We start from the raw sequence: 17658 nt of genomic DNA on the forward strand, positions 1-17658 counted from the left end.
GTATGAATAATCAAGCATACAGTAGAGTTGAGAAGCAGCTGCCGACGATCTTCACAGATTTAAAATGTCATTTATGAGTTGAAAATGTGTAACGTTAATGACATTTCACTATTATCACCGTTTCACATAGAAGAAAAAAAAACAAAAAAAAGAACAGGTTATGCTGCCACCCCACCTATTCCCTTCTGTCTACCATTTCAGATGCATATCATTTACACAATAAGAGCAGTAGTATGTTTACACGCTGGACTTTTATTACACTTTTATCACATTTTCAGCTTTACCAAGGGTTACATTAGTATTCTTCACACAAACTAGCATTTTCCTTACAAGAAAAAAGCCATTTATTATGGAAAAAAATTAAATAAAGTCTTCTGTGTGACCTAAAAGCGTAAGGATCATTATGAAATTAACATTAGCCACAGAAGCGGAGCAGATTAAGTAATCGCTACGGTGCTGCAGACTGAGAGGTGGAACAACTCCAAAATTGTGCACCCCCCCCCCCCAAAACAAAAACAAGATATTTCACTGATCACAATAGTCCTGACATTAAATCTGGGTGCTCCTGGGTGAATCATTGCATATTCAATCCTGGCCCACAGAAAACAAACCATGAGGTCAGGCAGGCTGGAAACCGTCAGCCATCTTTGGAAGACCCCGTTGTCGGGGGAAACACCGGCCACGTCCTTCACGCAGCTACAATAAGTGCAGCCGCTCAAAGATATTCTATGAGGAAAAGGTATGATGTTTAAACTGCATCAAACCTCCTTGCATGGCAATTACACATAATCACTACAGACACTAAAGTGTGCCAAAGTTAATTGCCTCATCTCTCTTGCAGACATAATGCTAGCAGGAACAAAAACTCTATTGTACTGTTGCATGCCCTGAAGTTAAATAATGAATAGTCAAGTCAAGCATCAACTTAAAGTGTGCTCCAGTTTCTGTGCTAAAGTATCTGCTTTAGGTTACTCGCTGATGAACAAATAAAATAAGAATTACACTCCAGGAAACATGAACAACTCTGAGGATTGTTTATTGAAGTAACTTTACACTATTATAGTTTGGTGATTACGTCGCTGCTTCATAAAGATGAGAAAAGCTCATTTATTTCATGTAAACCAACACTGCAGTCCATCGGTCCACGCTGCCGCCTCATGAACTGAGCTCACACCAGATTGTGAGAGACGACGGCTTCAACATCCAACCAAGTGAACACTGCGATCACAGTCTCCAGCAGCTGTTCAGAGAATAGCCATGACAAATGGATCAAAATGGTCGAGAGAAAAAACTCAAATCTCCTCTGTTCATTGAAGTAACGTGTTTTTTCTGGCAGGATAAGTCCTAGTCCCCCCCCCCCCCCGACATCTCTAATGTAATGTAATCTCTAATTGAATGAATGGGAAAACCCCCGTCAACAATTTACACTTTATTGCCGACTCCTTTTTTCTTTAAAAACCTGCGGCCTTTATGATATTTTGACTTGCAACTTCAAGCTCATCTGACTATGTTGAGCGCGGCATGAGGCAATTCAACATTTGAGCTCATTAACTGCAGGAAAACTCAAAGACACAGCAACTGTAAAGGCATTTGTGGAGTGGAGCGTGGTTACGGAGAAACTGGGAACCAGATGCCGCCAGTTAATTGCCCTGTGAAATCAGCACGTCGAGTCAGCTTCAAAAAAAAAAGAAAAAAAGAAAAATCGACTTTACCGTATGGTGTCGGAGATCTGTGTGCAGACTCATGCATTCATGAGCTGTAGTATAATATATATAATTCTACTGAGCTGTATCAGTTATCTTCAGATGAATAACTTCTATTTTGTACAGAGCAGAGATCACGTGGAAAGTGATTATGTGTACCATGCAGGTGGCTTTAAATCAGGTACGTCAACACATCTGCCTTTACTAGATAAACAGAAACTGAGTGAAAGCACATGGTTCGGCTCCAGCTGCTCCCTGCTCTGATGCGTCATGCATGAGAGCGGGTTATTCGTCCCAAGTGCATAAAACGTGGCACAGACCCCCTACTTTTAGTGCATTCCAGTAATGATGTAAGTGAACAGAATGACTCAACAACAAAAAAAAAAAAAAAAAAAAACGGAAAGAAAAAGGATTCAACCACAAGAAAAGCACAGTTGCCACTGCTGCAGACAGTCAAACTACTCAGCTCGCTGAGAGTTGCCAGGACAGACATGGAGCAAATGACACGGTGGTCGCATGCATTTTAAAACAGGGATATTAATGCTGCACTAATCCACTCTAGAGATGTACCATTAAAGTATCAGCAACACGTAATATAACCCGACCACTGCGGACCGTGATGCCAGGAACAAGGGAGCATCAAAGCAAGAGCAGATGTGGGCAAACAAGCCAATGTCACTGGATCCAAGCTACTGAATCTTAAGTCCCATAAAGTCTCTTTAAAAAGGTGCATTTTCACACAAAATCAGTTAATAGCCAAATCATGTCAACTTTTCATCCATGTTTAATTTGCGCTGCACATCATCAGTAATGTCATTTCCAGCTCTATCCAGCAACACACACTAATTATAAGCCATTCATCATGAGCCCTCAGGTCTCCACGAGCAGCTTCCTACCTTATTGCTGAGAAGAGCGGAGTCTTGGATGTCTGCTGATCTTCACAGCTGAAAAACAAACGGTGAGACAGGTGAGAAAAAACGCAGAGAATACAAAACGCAGCTTATATACAAAGTTAATTACAGTAAGGCCTGTATACAGATGGGCACAGCGGATTTTGCAGCAGGCTTACTCACACTCTATAGAAAGCTTTAGCACTAATGCTTAGCACTATATTTTTAGACATCTGCGGTGGGCTCTGCCACATTTGGAAGCACATGATGTTGACTTACACCCAAGGCAAAGCACAACTGCTATCATGTGCAAAATAATTAAAGCTTTTTAGCAATATTCAAATTGAGTACGGTAAAGTCAATGGAGGAAAACTGAATAAACGTTACCATCAGCAGCAAAAGAAAAAAAAAAAAGAGACTAAGTACAACCCAAATGGATTTATAGTAATTATCTAGGTCAGCATAGTAAATAGTTAGAGAAAAATCCAATATATACAATCACCATTGTCTCTAAAAACATTTGAGGTATTTGTACATATGGTCAAGAAGTACAACACAAGAAATCAACTGCAGTGACACTTCATGTCACTCAATAATATTGACCCAGAACAAACATAATGGACTTCCAGGAAAACAACTGATTGTAGTTTCAGATTCGTTACGCAACCATGTCAACACACCTGAAAACTGCAGTCCAACTCAAGTCTCGGAGGAATAAAGACACCCCCTCCCCCCACGAATTCTTCCATCATTGGAAAGTATATTCCAAGTTTTAAGTGTCTGTTCCTGAAAGACGTTGGCTCCTGTTAGTTGAGCGCCGGCTGCGAGTCTTCTCTAATGACATCCTGGCTGGCTGATCGTAAACAATGAAAGGTGATCATCCTCCTGATTGTCTTCTCCTTGGGTCTTTGGAATAGCAAAAGGACGCTAGCTAATATCTTTTTTTAAAACACCAAACTGTTAAAAGCTGCGTTTCAAATTATCCATTTTGGATTTCTCAAAAAAGCCCTTTTTTTTTTCTAAAAGTCAAAAGTTGTCAATGTGCATTTTTACACATGCGCAATTCTATAACTTTGTTTCACATGAACTCAGAATATCTAAAAAGACCACGCACAGGTAGCCCTAAGCGCTTTTCCTCTTTCTGAAGGGGTACTGGCTCTCCGGTCCGTTCTATGGGTGACCTGACAATAACGGAGGAAATTGGCCCAACAAAAGTTTATGGTTTGTTCCAACTTCGCAGATGTACCATCATATTGTTTTAAAGCAGATTTTACATAAAGTCCATGTGCTTTACATTCATGCAATGTGTTGATGGTTTGAACCGCTTTAGATTGTGGATGCAGCACAAAGTGTTGCTTTATAGGAAAAATGTAGCACGACACTCCAGCGTCCAAAGCCAGATATAACAACACGATGTGCACGCGCTTCATTGACAGGCTGGAGGACTGATGGCTGGCAAGTGAAGGATACTTTAAAAATGGATTTTCAGAGAGGAAAAGCGGCTCACTGCCGGCTCGCTTTTACACCAGTCCTCGAGCCCCCTGGAAGCTTTGCACAAACTGCAGATCCACTCGCGAGAGCTCAAGTGGGCTGTGCAGTAACGCGTCAGCTGTAGAAAGCTATACACCTGCAAAGTTATTTGATTTCCTGCACGGTAAAACACGATAGCATCAAAAATATTTTGCAGAAAGACCGAGGTTAGACATCTACATGCATAAATCAACACATCCACGAGCAAAGACCTGCCATGCAATGGCAGGGTCAAGTCCAAACAGCTGCAGTCTGATGAAAGCAGAAACTGGTCAGCCCTGCTCGCCGCTGTTAACGATCCCTGTCCGGTCTCTGATTACCTTCTTGGCTTGCTCATCAGACTCCTCCGGAGTTCAGCCTTTGCTCAGGCATCTAGCAGCAACAAATGCTTGTCCCTTGAGCGTCATTGACTTGCTGACATTAGCAAAGAGTTAAAAAGAGTTTCAGGTTTCTTACTGGGAGGCATCCGACTTACACAATGACTCATCTTTCAAATTCTGCTGAAGAGGTGGAGGGAAACAAAACAGTACAATAGTATACAGGGCTCTTTACAACATGGATATGTAGCTTTGCATGCCCCATCAGTTATGCTCCTTTTCAATATCCAATTTACCAACAGGCTCTAGAAAGTTATAGAAAAAGTCGGCCCTCCACCAAACACACACACACACACACACACACACACACACACACCGGGTAGAGAGGAGCTCTGAGACTTAATGCACTACATTGAGAAAGTGAAGGGGAAAGCATCTAAAAAAACAAGTGTTCTCAGTTAAGCTCTGCTTAACAGACCGTGTTAATTGTATTTACAATTATTTTTAGCACAAATAAAGAGCACTCAAAGTGGCAGAACACACAATAAATGAATTTTTCATTAAAAGCATGTATGTCATTAATTAAAAATTATTTTCTTGTTAGTTTTAAAGATCAGTTTCATAAGAGCTCTTTTATTTATATAGTCGTTTTGATCCCAAAAACATCACTGGACTTGTCTGTCAATCTCAGATTCCTTTTGCCAGATTAGCTGATGCACGGCTGGATGTTCACTTCATTCACAAATACAATCCCGAGGTTTCCAGCCGACGCGCTTCTTTTGCATATGCGGCAGAGGTAAAGATTTGACAAAAACGGATGACAGGTGCGATCCACCCTGACTTTTAAGATCACAGGAAAGAACTTCATAAGGAATCACACTACTCAAACAAGCGAGGTAAGGAGATTTGTGAGCCAGACAAACTCATTGATAGGCCTGTAAACCAGCTTATCAATACTGTTGTCATTACTTCAGATTTTCATAGATTAAACATATATTCTTTCTTAATGTGCAGCCTATGCTGTTTATAGTATCTAGTAATATATAGTTCTTACTGATAAAACAATAAAACAAGGCAAAAAGCACTCCAAAGAACCGATTGTGCCAAAAGCAAAATTAATGTGAGCACGTAAATAAAAAAAATAAATAAAAAAAAATAAAATAACACAGCCAGTTCTTTCCACCTTTCCGTTACACTTTCCTCTCTACTAGTTCTCTCTCCACAATTCCCCGTACAACGTCCTGCGAGACTTCTCCCTAACAGCAAAGATCTCGACTTTGAAGAAGATCGACAAAAACATCTTTAGTCTTTGACGAATGATTGCGATTGTCACTCTTGAGAGGCAAAGCTCTCATGTAATGCATATTAATTAAGTAGCGCTACAGCACTACTACATCGTATTAATGAGCCAAAATCTGCTAGAAACTAGTTTGATTACGCTAGATTAACTGACTGTCACAACCAGCGCTGCCAGGGATGTGGTGGGGAAAAAAAAAAAAAAAAAAAAAAAAAAAAAACACAAAAAAGCATTGTTTTTGTGATATTTTGATTTTTTTTTTTTTTCAAATTAGAGCCGTGTCCATGACAGCTTTTCCTTTTTGAAAACCTGTCAAATGCAAACGCTGCTATAATCCACAAGCATGAGGGGGCCTGAACTCACAGCATTGGGAGGTAGAGAGCGGTTGCACCAGCCTTGTTGCTAACATTGCTACTCGCTTTGGGGCACAAGCTTCTCGGTAAACCCCGGTGCAACGCTGAGCAACCTGGTTCCACCATCTGCAGCCATGCAGCCATCTTCCTCCCACAGCCACTGTAGCACGCCAACACCAGCAACAGCAGGGAAACGGTGTGTGTCTCCAGAGAGAACAAACGTGTAGAAACGTTATTTTATTGGTGTTTAATCAGCTCCAACTGAATAAAGCAGTGACCAGAGTCATTAAGGACTTCTTGCTTTCTGGGGACTGTGAAGTAGACCATCTCTGAAAGTAACCGCTTTGGGATTAATAAACCTTCATTGGATCACTGTGGATGCACAGCTGGTAAGTGGAGATAGAATAAAGAAGGGAAATCCAGTATGGAGTTGTACCGTCATCTTTTTGTGCACTACGGCTGTTCGATTTTGCCCAAAAATAAAATCTCGATTTTTTTCTCTCAAAATCCGATTACGATTATTTTGTGAATTGACAAAAGGCAAAGAAATGATTTCAAATATGCTGTTTTTTTATTGAACATTTGCCCCATTGGGCTTTAAGTGCAAACTTTGCTCTTATTAAACCAAAAATGAATGAATAAAGTGCAAAACTCTGTAAAATAAATTGAAAAAAAGTTTTAAAAAATATAATAAAATATAAAGTTTTATCTCTGAAAAAAAAAAAATTAGCAAATCAGCACTTGCTACATACATACAGTACACATACAGTAAGTTATATTTCCAATTAAATAAAACCAGACATTTTCTAATTAAACTAAACTGGGTCTTTGCATGCTAAATAATAATGCAACCCATGAAGGAGGTAGAGGTGTGTAATGTCAGTCATTACATTTGCTGTTCACATTTGCAAGTTTTTTGCAAGGAACACGAGCCGGTCTACCGCATCTGGCTTGAGGGATGCCCGGTGGCATGTTACAACGCCCCCTCCTACACTAAAGAGCCTCTCCGATGGGGCACTTGTCGCAGGTATTGAGAGGTATTTCCATCAATCAATCATTAATATGTGTGCAGACAAGGTTAAAAAAAAAAAAAAAAAAAAGTGAAAAATCGATTTTACGATTTTCACGTTTTAACATCGTTCTAATTACATAATCGCGATTACGATTTAAAATCGATTAATCGAACAGCCCTATTGTGCACTAATAGAGACACTGGAATTCTTGTAATTCTTTCTAGTAAGTGTGTGAAGGATAGATTTGAGAAATATCCAACATGCTGGCTTTAGGAAGGGGGTCACCATGGACACCAGGAGCAACTGTATGCTAAAAAAAAACAAATACAATTGAATAATGCTTGTTATACTGAAAACAAGCCAAACTGAATAAGTGGGGAAAACCTTTCTGGCATCCAGCAGATTCAAAAAGGCAAGTCCCGTCGCAGCAGGCCATCTTCTGAAGAACAACATGCCACTCGGGACTTCTTTGTTCTTCCCGTCTTGCAGTTACATTAATCATAGAGTGTCGAAGAAGACAATGTGGGGACAAAGGGGGAGACGGAAAAAAAAAAGAAAAAAGTGGTGCCTTAGAAACATCCCAGTTCAAGCTCAAAATGAGCCTTTAATAAAACTTCCCACCATGGTGTCTGGAGATCAAACGCGACCAACACAGCTGGATTACATACAGCCTGAAGATGAGATTCTTCAGCCTGTATGTGCACGAGAGTGTGCGCGGGGGAGGCTGGCAAACCAGTCAGATGCAGAATATGATATAGTGAAGTGTGAATTCATGATCTCCACGGGGCTGGGTGCCAAGTTTCTTTGCTGTAAGCAACATCAAAGATCAATGGCAGCTCATTGCGGCGCGATAGAATCATTTCCATCCACGTTTTCTCCAATCTCTGAGGTTTTTACAAACGATCATCTTCCCTGACAAGAATTTTACCACCGGGTAAACAAATCGTTAGTACCATCAATTAAATGTGAAATTGCACATGATGTTGTAATGGCTTGCCGCCTAAAATGTTAAACTATCCACCAGGGGGAATCCTCTATATCGTGAAAAATTCTAAAATTCATTCTCCTCTTCTGCGCATCAAACCGCATCCCCTGAAATCAATTTGCTGAGTTGAACATCCCGTAATTTGAAACCCGCTTCATGCAATCACTCAGCTGAGTTATAGCCATCGACCATGTCCTTGTGGCATTAAAGTGTAGCATCAAGGGCAATGTAATCATCTTAGAACCACCCCGACATGATCAGAACACTGCAACCTAAAGAGGTTTGAAATGCAAAAGCAGAAAAACCTCAGCGAGTAATGCTGGAAGGAGAAACCATCTTGTTGGTTAAATAAGAGGATTCGAAGCCCTAAATCACATAAAAACAGCACTGCTCGGCCTTGAGGTGCTGACTGATTGAAGCCCACTTTCTAATTGTCAGGTGTCATCCAGCACTATCGTAGATAAGTAACAGACCTCAATACGCAATTAGCTAAATGGGTCCATTAGATCTGAGCTTGATAAATCCAATTGAGGGGGGTGTAGGGGATTCATTGCACAATGCTTTTTCCACTGGGACCGACCTGTCTAGAACAGAATTCATTATATAAGGCTTATTAGCCTGTAGATAATTAAAACAAAAAAACACCAAAATCTGTTATTTGTGGAGGTGAAAAGCACCACAAGATAACTACTAGTTAGTTAAATATATGCTGTCCCTTATACAAATTAAACACCTAAATATGTCAACAAAAATATATACACGCATACTACAGGTGTTTGTAACTGCTGGGACGTTTTATAGTTTTTATTACAACAGGAGGAAGTGCCCCCCACCCCTCAGCCTGACAGAACTGCTGCAAAGGAAACTTTATGAAGCTTCTTAGCCAGAGGGGAACCGTTTGAAATGCAACCGTATACCAGCAGGGTAAAATTAAGTCACTTTGCACTGATTGGACTGGATGATATTGCTGTAGAGTGATTGGATAAGGCACTATAAAACGAAAAGAAAATAATTGCAACTTGTATCAGTTTTATCTTGTAAAGAAGAAACAATGCGGTGAGCTGGATGTTGTCCAATAGTGTCTTCTGTTAACCAAGTTTCCTTCTCCTTCCTTGATTTAAAGAAGACCTATTATGGCATCTAATACCTATTTTAAACAGGCCTTGAATGTCTTAAAAAAAAGCTTTTGGTTGTTTTTGCAAAATAAATTAGAAATTCAGCCTCTGAGCCATGTCTTTATCATCCCAGTCTCTAACCTAATTATCTATGCGGGATTCTGAGTGGGCGGGGCTATGATAATGAGGCTCTGTGCTAATTGGCTGCCTGAATGACACGATACACCACCACGAAAAAATGGCGGAAGCTCCGGCCGGCGGAGTTAGTTGAAAAAAAAGTGTTCACCAGACAGTCGTGAAGATTTTCAGTAAACGCAACAGGTTTTCTAGGTATAAAAAAAAAATCCGGTAGAATTGCTTACCCTGCCTTTAACTGTCACGTGGCTATATAACTATATGAAACACACAAGAAGGGAGTGATGCTCACGCATTATTTAGTCAATATGAGATGGATAAATGAATAATGACCATTAACCTAGAACCCACTGGATGGCCATTATGTCACTCCAGCGTTCCTGTAAGCGCTGTAAAATAAAACGCCCAGAATGCATGTTGTGTTTCAGGGAAATCATCCTCAGTTTCCAAAACCTTCAGAACTGCCGGGTCTAAATACATAGGGCCTCATTATTCTTTTTAAATGTTTTCTTTTCCTTTTTTTGGGGGGTGGAGGACATCTGGAGAACAGCTGTTACTGTGCATCACACGCATGTAGAGAACACTCGCAGAAAATTGTTACATAGCTGCTACCATAGGAGGTTAAAGGGTCAGGAGGTCAGCATCCACATTCTCCGTTTAATGCGCGCCTAGGTGCAGACAATCTCTGGAAATCGAACACCGCACCGCCATGTTTACACACAAAAATAAGTACGGGGGATACAGACAGACAAACAAGAGAGCCCCTTTCGCTTCTCTTCTATACAAGGCAACCTTCGCAGCCCTCCTGGGAGGACAGACCATCAGCGATAAGTCCTGCCTTTCCAGAGGGTGGGGGGGGGGGCGCGGTGGCTTGCAGGGAGAGGGTTTCTAATTCAATTACACAGACACCCCAGCCCCCCCCCCGCCCCCATCCTCCTTCAAATCCTTGTTGAGCTCAACTCCATGAATGGAAACGAACCCATCTAGCCGAGGAGGGGTGACCACGGAGAACCAACGATGTGTTTACATTTGGGATCTACATGAGGGTCACACTTATGTCGTTTTCACGTTGTGAGAAGCACTTGTGACTGACAGTACGAGTGTGTGCCCAACTTATAAACTTGACAGTATATACAGTACTCAAGTTGTAAAAAAAAATAAAAATAATCAGGGGGGATGGTGGATTTTATCATATGGGGACAGATAATTTGTGCTGATTACAAATAATATAATATATTACAAATAATACCACTGACCAAAACACCTGCAGAAATACTGCAGGAATGACATAGCAGCAGTTAAATGCAGCCTTCGGTAAGGTTTAAATATCCACTGGGCTTACATCTAATACATCAAAACACAACAATAAAAAACAGTTTTCTGAACTTATCAATATGACTCTGTCCTTCACAGGATAAGAAAAATGGGTCACTGCAAAAACTCAAAATCTTAACAAGAATATTTGTCTTATTTCTAGTTAAAATGTCTCATTTTAGTAAAAAAAATCTCAGTGCACTTAAAACAAGAATGATCACTGGAAAAAACAACAATTTCCACCTGTTTCAAGTAGATTTTCACTTGAAATAAGTAGAAAATCTGCCAGTGGAACAAGATTCTTTTTGGATTGTAATAAGAAGATAAATCTGGTCCCACTGGCAGATTTTCCTACTTATTTCCAGTGAAAATTTACCTGAAACAGGTGAAATTTTTCTGGTGATGACTCTAAATGTTGAAATAGCAGTAATACCACATTCATTGATGAAATGACATAAGGGATGGAAGGGTTAGAAATAATCCTGTTTTCCCAACAGTCCTGCCATGAACAACTTGCTACTCGTAAGAGACGCTATCCTCAGCATCCTGCATTTACCATTTAAATGCAGTTTATCTCAAATTGACTGCAGGATTCTTAAAATAACAACAACAGCAAAGAACATTACATGACTTGACAGTTTTCTAATAATTTTTATAGACAATCCAGGCATAAATCTATAACGTTTAATGCGTGTAAATTTATTGAAGCAGCGCAAAAGGAACTTTGCAGTTTTTAGCTCACAGGGTCCCCCTACAGGTGTGGAGGTCATGTGACAATCACGACACTGTCCAGGATAACTTGAGTTTGGTCTCTTCCTCAGTCGCACGCCTTTTCTCTTGCAACGATGCTTTACTGGATCCCTTAACCGCCTCAACCATAATGCCAACTGTCAATAACAGGAACAAGAGACACCACAAAACTCGTTTGTGCTGCTTTAAGACAGTGCAACACAAAACGTAAAATTAAGAGATTATCTGAGCTCTTCTGTCATGTCATTGCAAATGATTGTGATTATACAGCAGATTCAACATAAAAACCCCACAGAAAATGCTGAGGCTATGTTTTTTGTAAATGTTCCTGGTTTCTAGTCAGTCCTGCTTCCCGTTCTCTGGGTGGCTGCCAGGCAATAAAAACTCAGAACAAAACACTTAAGCTATAACAAAAGAATAAGAAACACTACAAATAACAGACTGGATCGTTATTTACGTTTTACTATTGAAAATCTTTTTCAGGACACAAAGGGGAACAATGAAGTAGCTCTGAACTTCCCTTTCCAACTTGAATCATCAACTTACCAACACATTCCCTTTCAGCAACGCATTCACCACCACCCACACATGTAGGTCACCGTGCCCCAAATAATTCACTGGAAAAAAGTTTGACCCACAGAAGCAGGTCACAGTGGGAGAGTCCACTCAGGGGGATCAACACTAAACACTACTAGATGTGGCCGCAGACCAAGTGAATTCATATAGGATCAAAGTTAAAACAAGACAATATGCGAGATAAAAGTTTCAGTGTCCTTTTTTTTTTTTTTGTCCCAATTTCACTGAGCTTTCAAGAAGTTTCCAAACTGAACATGTTGAACTCTACGTTTTCATTTGTGCTGGTCATTGAGATACAAGCTGACAAGCAGCTGCGGCATAGCGATGCTGAATAAACCAAATCCCATTTGGAACTGAGATCTCAATGTGCATTTAAACTTTCAGTTTTCTTTTAAATCTGACTATTCTGTTCCTAGTACATTACATTTCTAAACTGGTACCATCCACCGTGTATAAACAGCTGGAAGAGACCGGCTTCAGACATTGTTGGAATAATCTGGTGCTATAAATCATTTAATTGGCTCGGTACGTGACAATAATATTTACTGCAGTGGAACACGTATGAGTATCTGTACTTCATGTACTGGTGCTGATGATGAAGGGAAACGCATTAACTGGAGTACTATTGTTAGGTACTTTAATTAGAGGGATGCTTCTTCACACAATAGATAATGCGTTGCTTCTCTTGCTGGTAAGTGCACATGGGAAGCGACTGTGCACGCGCTTAAACTCATCCTGATAAATGAGTCATAAAAGTGAAAACCATGCAAGCAACCGCAGAAGTGAGTACATCTCAGAAAGGATGCAATAAATCATCAAGGCCCAGTTTCAAAAGCCACATCTCAGTCTGGCGGCGCTGCAGATTAGGGCAGGCCGACCCTCTTCTTGAGCCGCTGATCTAATCTGCTTGTGCATCTCAGCCGCACAGATATGGGAGTCTGATAATCCGCTCAGAGTGGACAGCTGCAAGCAGGCATTTAATGCTTGCTTTCTGTACCTCCAGCTGCGCCGGGCCTGAAGCCCAACACAGTCAGGAGCGATATGTCTTGACATACATTTTAATTAGCATAGACAAGCATTATCTTCTCCATGAGCTCCTGATGCAGGAAAGATCTTCTAGCAGACAAGTGTATTTTGAGGTGCGACACTTTTTCTAAAGCCCTTTTAAAAAAAAGAAATGGGGCAATTTGATGTGGTGACAATTTCAGGCAGGTAGGCTGAAAACAGGCAGGAAAACCAATTAAAAAGCAAGGTTTGGGCTGTTCGGGGGGCCCAGGTACACAAAGGGATAAGGAAAACATGACATGGGAGGTTAACTGCATACAGGGCTCTGACTACCTATTGTGGGTGAACAATCCAGCGCCTTAAAGTCCAGTTTTTTCCAAGCCATCTGTGGAGTGAAAGCCTGGCCCCTTGCCTGTCAGGTCTATTGTTAGGAGCAGGCGGGAGCTTTCCAGACTCACCTCGTACGCATTAGTCTGAATTATTTGGGAAGTCAGGTGGCAATAGAAGGCGCACAAGATGGGGTTTTAAGATCCTCTACTACGCTGACAGCAAAGCTCGCTGCTAAATGGTTTCTGGGCTGAATTCCAAGACGTGATACGCGTTCTGTTTCAAAACAAATGCAGAAAACAGTCATTATCTGATAAGCCTCATCGTCGTGTGCAACTTGAGCATTTTCTACAGCATTCCCAGTATTTACAAAGTGAAAGATTAAGTAGGAACTTGGTGAAAATCATAATATATGAATCACCTCAGATCAATTTTCTATCATGACGTGCTCCCACAAGGAAAGAGACAGTAATACGATGGTCCAGCTAGATTAAGGTTTATGACTTCCTTCCAGTTTGGTTTTTTTTTTTCAATTATTATTATTAAAAGATACCCAGACCGTGACAAAAATTTAAAATGTCAACCACGCACTGAGAATATCCCATCCATCCATCTGCCTCATTTCACCTCATCTACCAGGCGTGAATGCTGATTTACAGCCTCGCCAGTCCAACCTGTGCCACTTCACCCGCGCAGCTGGGCCGCAGTCGAGGTGTTGACAGTCTTGCTAGCCACGGACACGAGGGCAGAAATGGGCCGGGTGTTGAAACAGAGATAGGGGGGACAGAAATTAATAGAAGGGGAGATACGGAAGGCAGAAGAAGGGGGAAAGAGATTAAGCTTAGTTGTAGGGGGGTGTAGGAGCCGACTGGAGGGCCGGGGGACTGCTACTGTTTCCTGCTAGCTCAGCAAACTGGGGCTGATTCCTGGACGGCTTATCTTTCAACGGGAATACCACAAATACACCAAAGGCAAAGGGAAGGAGGCAACCGGCAACACAAACTCCAAGTGTGCCACATGCCAAGTTATTACAGGAAGGTTTTTAACCTGAATCACAAAGAACCTGATTTTTCAAATTTACTTATAAGTTCTGCAGATTCACGCAGATCTTAATATTCTGACGTGTCACTCGTGTTCTCACATGTTTGTTGTAACATTCCGCTTGCATTCTTGAAAATAACTATATGTAATTGAGAAAAAACACACACACAGTATATGCTGTATATAAATATTATGTAATACTATGGAGCTGAGGTCTCAACAAAGCATTTTAACATAGTTTTCAGTTTCTTTTGATTATATAGGTAAGTATTACATAGTGACTGAAAATGCGGTTTGTCGGTATGTCACATTAAAATTAAATCCAGACAATTAAGTGGCTGGTAGAGGTTACACACTTTAATGTGTGTATTATTCCAGCCCTAAAACTGGCAACTGAATCCGGCCAATGAGAGGACAGCGCTGGAAACTGAGGAGCCAGTGGTGGCAAATGAGAAGGCAAAAGACATCTAAGGAAGCCACCTATTAGATAATCTATGGCTTCTGCTGGGAATTACTACGGCCATATTTCCGCTGCAATGTCTAGGCTGCCAACTAGCAGTAGTATATAGTAATATCTTGAAAAACGTCCCCAACCGACATGTTTCGGCTTGTAGGCTTCTCTGACGACCCTGATGCAAGGAACAAGCTGAAAAGCACTGGTTAAATATGGCGGCTACCTGCCACAGGACAAGTGCTGCTTGATTCTTGCCCCAAAAAAAAAAAAGAAAAAAAAAAAAAAGTATTTTATTCCATTATTATTTTCAAAATTAATAGGGAATAATTGAAAGAAAATTACATGGAATAAATAAAATTACTTTCAAATGTGTTAAATATATATTGAACTTATATTCATGCACCCGGTAACAAGTGTTATTTCTTGCATCCATGTCCACTGTAGCAGTGAAACCCTTCATCATAACTCCAGCTGTAGCCTGACGTGCACCTCATCCAGAAATGTTATTACGCATCAGGCCGGTGCAGACCGCAAAAAAAAAAAATGTGATTGTTCATCTTGGTATTTTTTCCTATGGCTTTCCTGCTATTTCTACCATTTCATCATTTTCAAGTCGGGTAGAGAGGGAGAGCTTGCTGCAATGTTCGCAAAAATGACTGTTACTCAACATTTATCATCTCCAGCTAACATGAGAGATGTTTTATTTACTCAGCTGCTGTGTCTGAAGGAAAAAAAAGGGAAAGCTACCCACTGCATGTTGCAGCGCTGCAGGAAAGAACATGCACCACCGCCTAGCATGTAGCGGTGTGATCACAGCAGTATAACACGCCAAAAATGAAAATACGTAGGCTTTGTGTGCAGCTACTACACAGAACCATAAGTCATGCTTTAGATTCAGTAAAGAGTTATACCTCAGTACAATCAGTCGCACGCTGTCCAAACTAGACAACAAGACAAATTTATGGTGGCACGAGTATTTAAACAGTGTTGTACAGTCTTAATACATTTACACATACAGGACTGTCTCAGAAAATTAGAATATTGTGATAAAGTTCTTTATTTTCTGTAATGTAATTAAAAAAAAACAAAAATGTCATACATTCTGGATTGATTAACAATCAACTGAAATATTGCAAGCCTTTTATTATTTTAATATTGCTGATTATGGCTTACAGTTTAAGATTAAGATTCCCAGAATATTCTATTTTTTTTAGATAGGATATTTGAGTTATATTAAGCTGTAAGCCATGATCAGCAATATTAAAATAAAAGGCTTGCAATATTTCAGTTGATTTGTAATGAATCCAGAATGTATGACATTTTTGCATTACAGAAAATAAAAAGGACTTTATCACAATATTCTAATTTTCTGAGACAGTCCTGTATATGCTGTTCTAAGTCTTTATGGGTTAAAGGTAGGGTAAGGGATTCCAGGATGATATCCCTTCTGTTGATTTTTTTTTTTGGGCAGTAGTAGCCCTTTTTTCAAAGTGTAGACAGGAAGGGGGTAGAGAGAGAATGGGGATGACATGCAGCAAGGGTGCGCAGGCTGGGATTCAAACCTGCGACCGCTGCAGGAGGACTGTAGCCTCAGTATATGAGCCGCTGCTTGTTGATATTTGAAACAAAACATCACTGTGCCCGAGCATGAAACCTCCCCCTATCAGCAATTATTATTAATACTAATAATACATTCGATTCATAAGCGCCTCATAAGCGACTTGTGGGAAAAAAAAGAAAAATGTTACCCCTATATTGCCTTTATATACCAACTTTGATGAGTAAAATCTTGACCTCAAATCATTGAAATAACACCAGAATCAGATTCTACGATCCAGAAAACACATAAAAAGTGGTATCATTTATGATTCTAGGCCTTTCCGTTTTTTGAGGGATGGCAGCCATATTGGATTGCGCAATATGGCAGCACCATGGGGCGCCAATCTTGGCACCCATCTTAAAATGATTAAGTATGGTATGGACAACATCTGTGCCAAATTTGGCGAATTTGCGAGAATCTGAACCAAAATATCCCCGGGGCCCCAGACTATCTCATAAAACCCAAGGACACTTGCCAACAAACAGATAAAACAACGGATAAAATCAGCATGAAGTAAAAACGTGAAGAACAGTGTACAGTAGTTAGACTTAAAGTGAGTTGGCAATCTTGAACAGGTGAGTCTTGAGTCTGGATTTGAAAACTGGGAGAGACTCAATATCTCAGATATCTAGTGGTAAGGAGCAGTATGGGAGCAGAGCGGCTGAAAGCCCTGCTTCTCATGGTGCTGAGGCGGACAGAGGGAACAGTGAGGTGATGGAGGAGAAGGATCTGAGGGAGCAGTGGTGATCTGGAGGAGGTCGGACAGATAAGATAGGGCGAAGTTATGGATGGTCTTCAAGGTGAACCCCCTTGCCAGTTTTCTAGACTACCGCCGCTCATTTCCATTAGTGGAGTGCATGCTGGGCATCATCAGTCCCCCAGGAGGGCAGTGATTAACCTGCGACTGCAGAGGTCGGCAGGGGGGGCAGGGACTAATCCCAGGCCAGTGAGGCCACACATCACAAACTGCTCCCAAATTAATTGTATTTCATCCTAAAATTAAAATATACCTACATGTAATTAATTCGATAAGGTGAAAAATGAAAAAAAAAAAAAAAAAATCTGTGCAGTTATCTACGTGATTCCGGTTGATTGATGGGTGAATGGACGGTGTTGGAAGGTAATAAAAAAGTGAATTGTGTTGAGTCTTCATCTTCATCATGGAGCAAAATAGTAGAAGACCAAAGAAACCATTAGGTGCCCAGCTCAGAAATAGAAGAAAAGAGGAGAAACAGGCAAAAGATAAAATGCAG

At 40.7% G+C, this 17658-nt stretch overlaps 1 protein-coding gene across 1 annotated transcript in view; it reads right to left on the bottom strand.

Moving 5' to 3' along the window:
• The window catches only part of tln2a (talin 2a), a 107107-nt gene that overhangs the window by 75150 nt on the left and 14299 nt on the right, over nt 1-17658 (bottom strand). The window contains exon 2 of the mRNA XM_061745075.1: nt 2600-2647. The gene's annotated coding sequence lies outside the window, so the exon portion shown is untranslated. The remainder of the gene's footprint in view (nt 1-2599; nt 2648-17658) is intronic.

Source organism: Cololabis saira, chromosome 2 (genome assembly GCF_033807715.1).
Source record: "Cololabis saira isolate AMF1-May2022 chromosome 2, fColSai1.1, whole genome shotgun sequence".
NCBI lineage: Eukaryota > Metazoa > Chordata > Actinopteri > Beloniformes > Belonidae > Cololabis > Cololabis saira.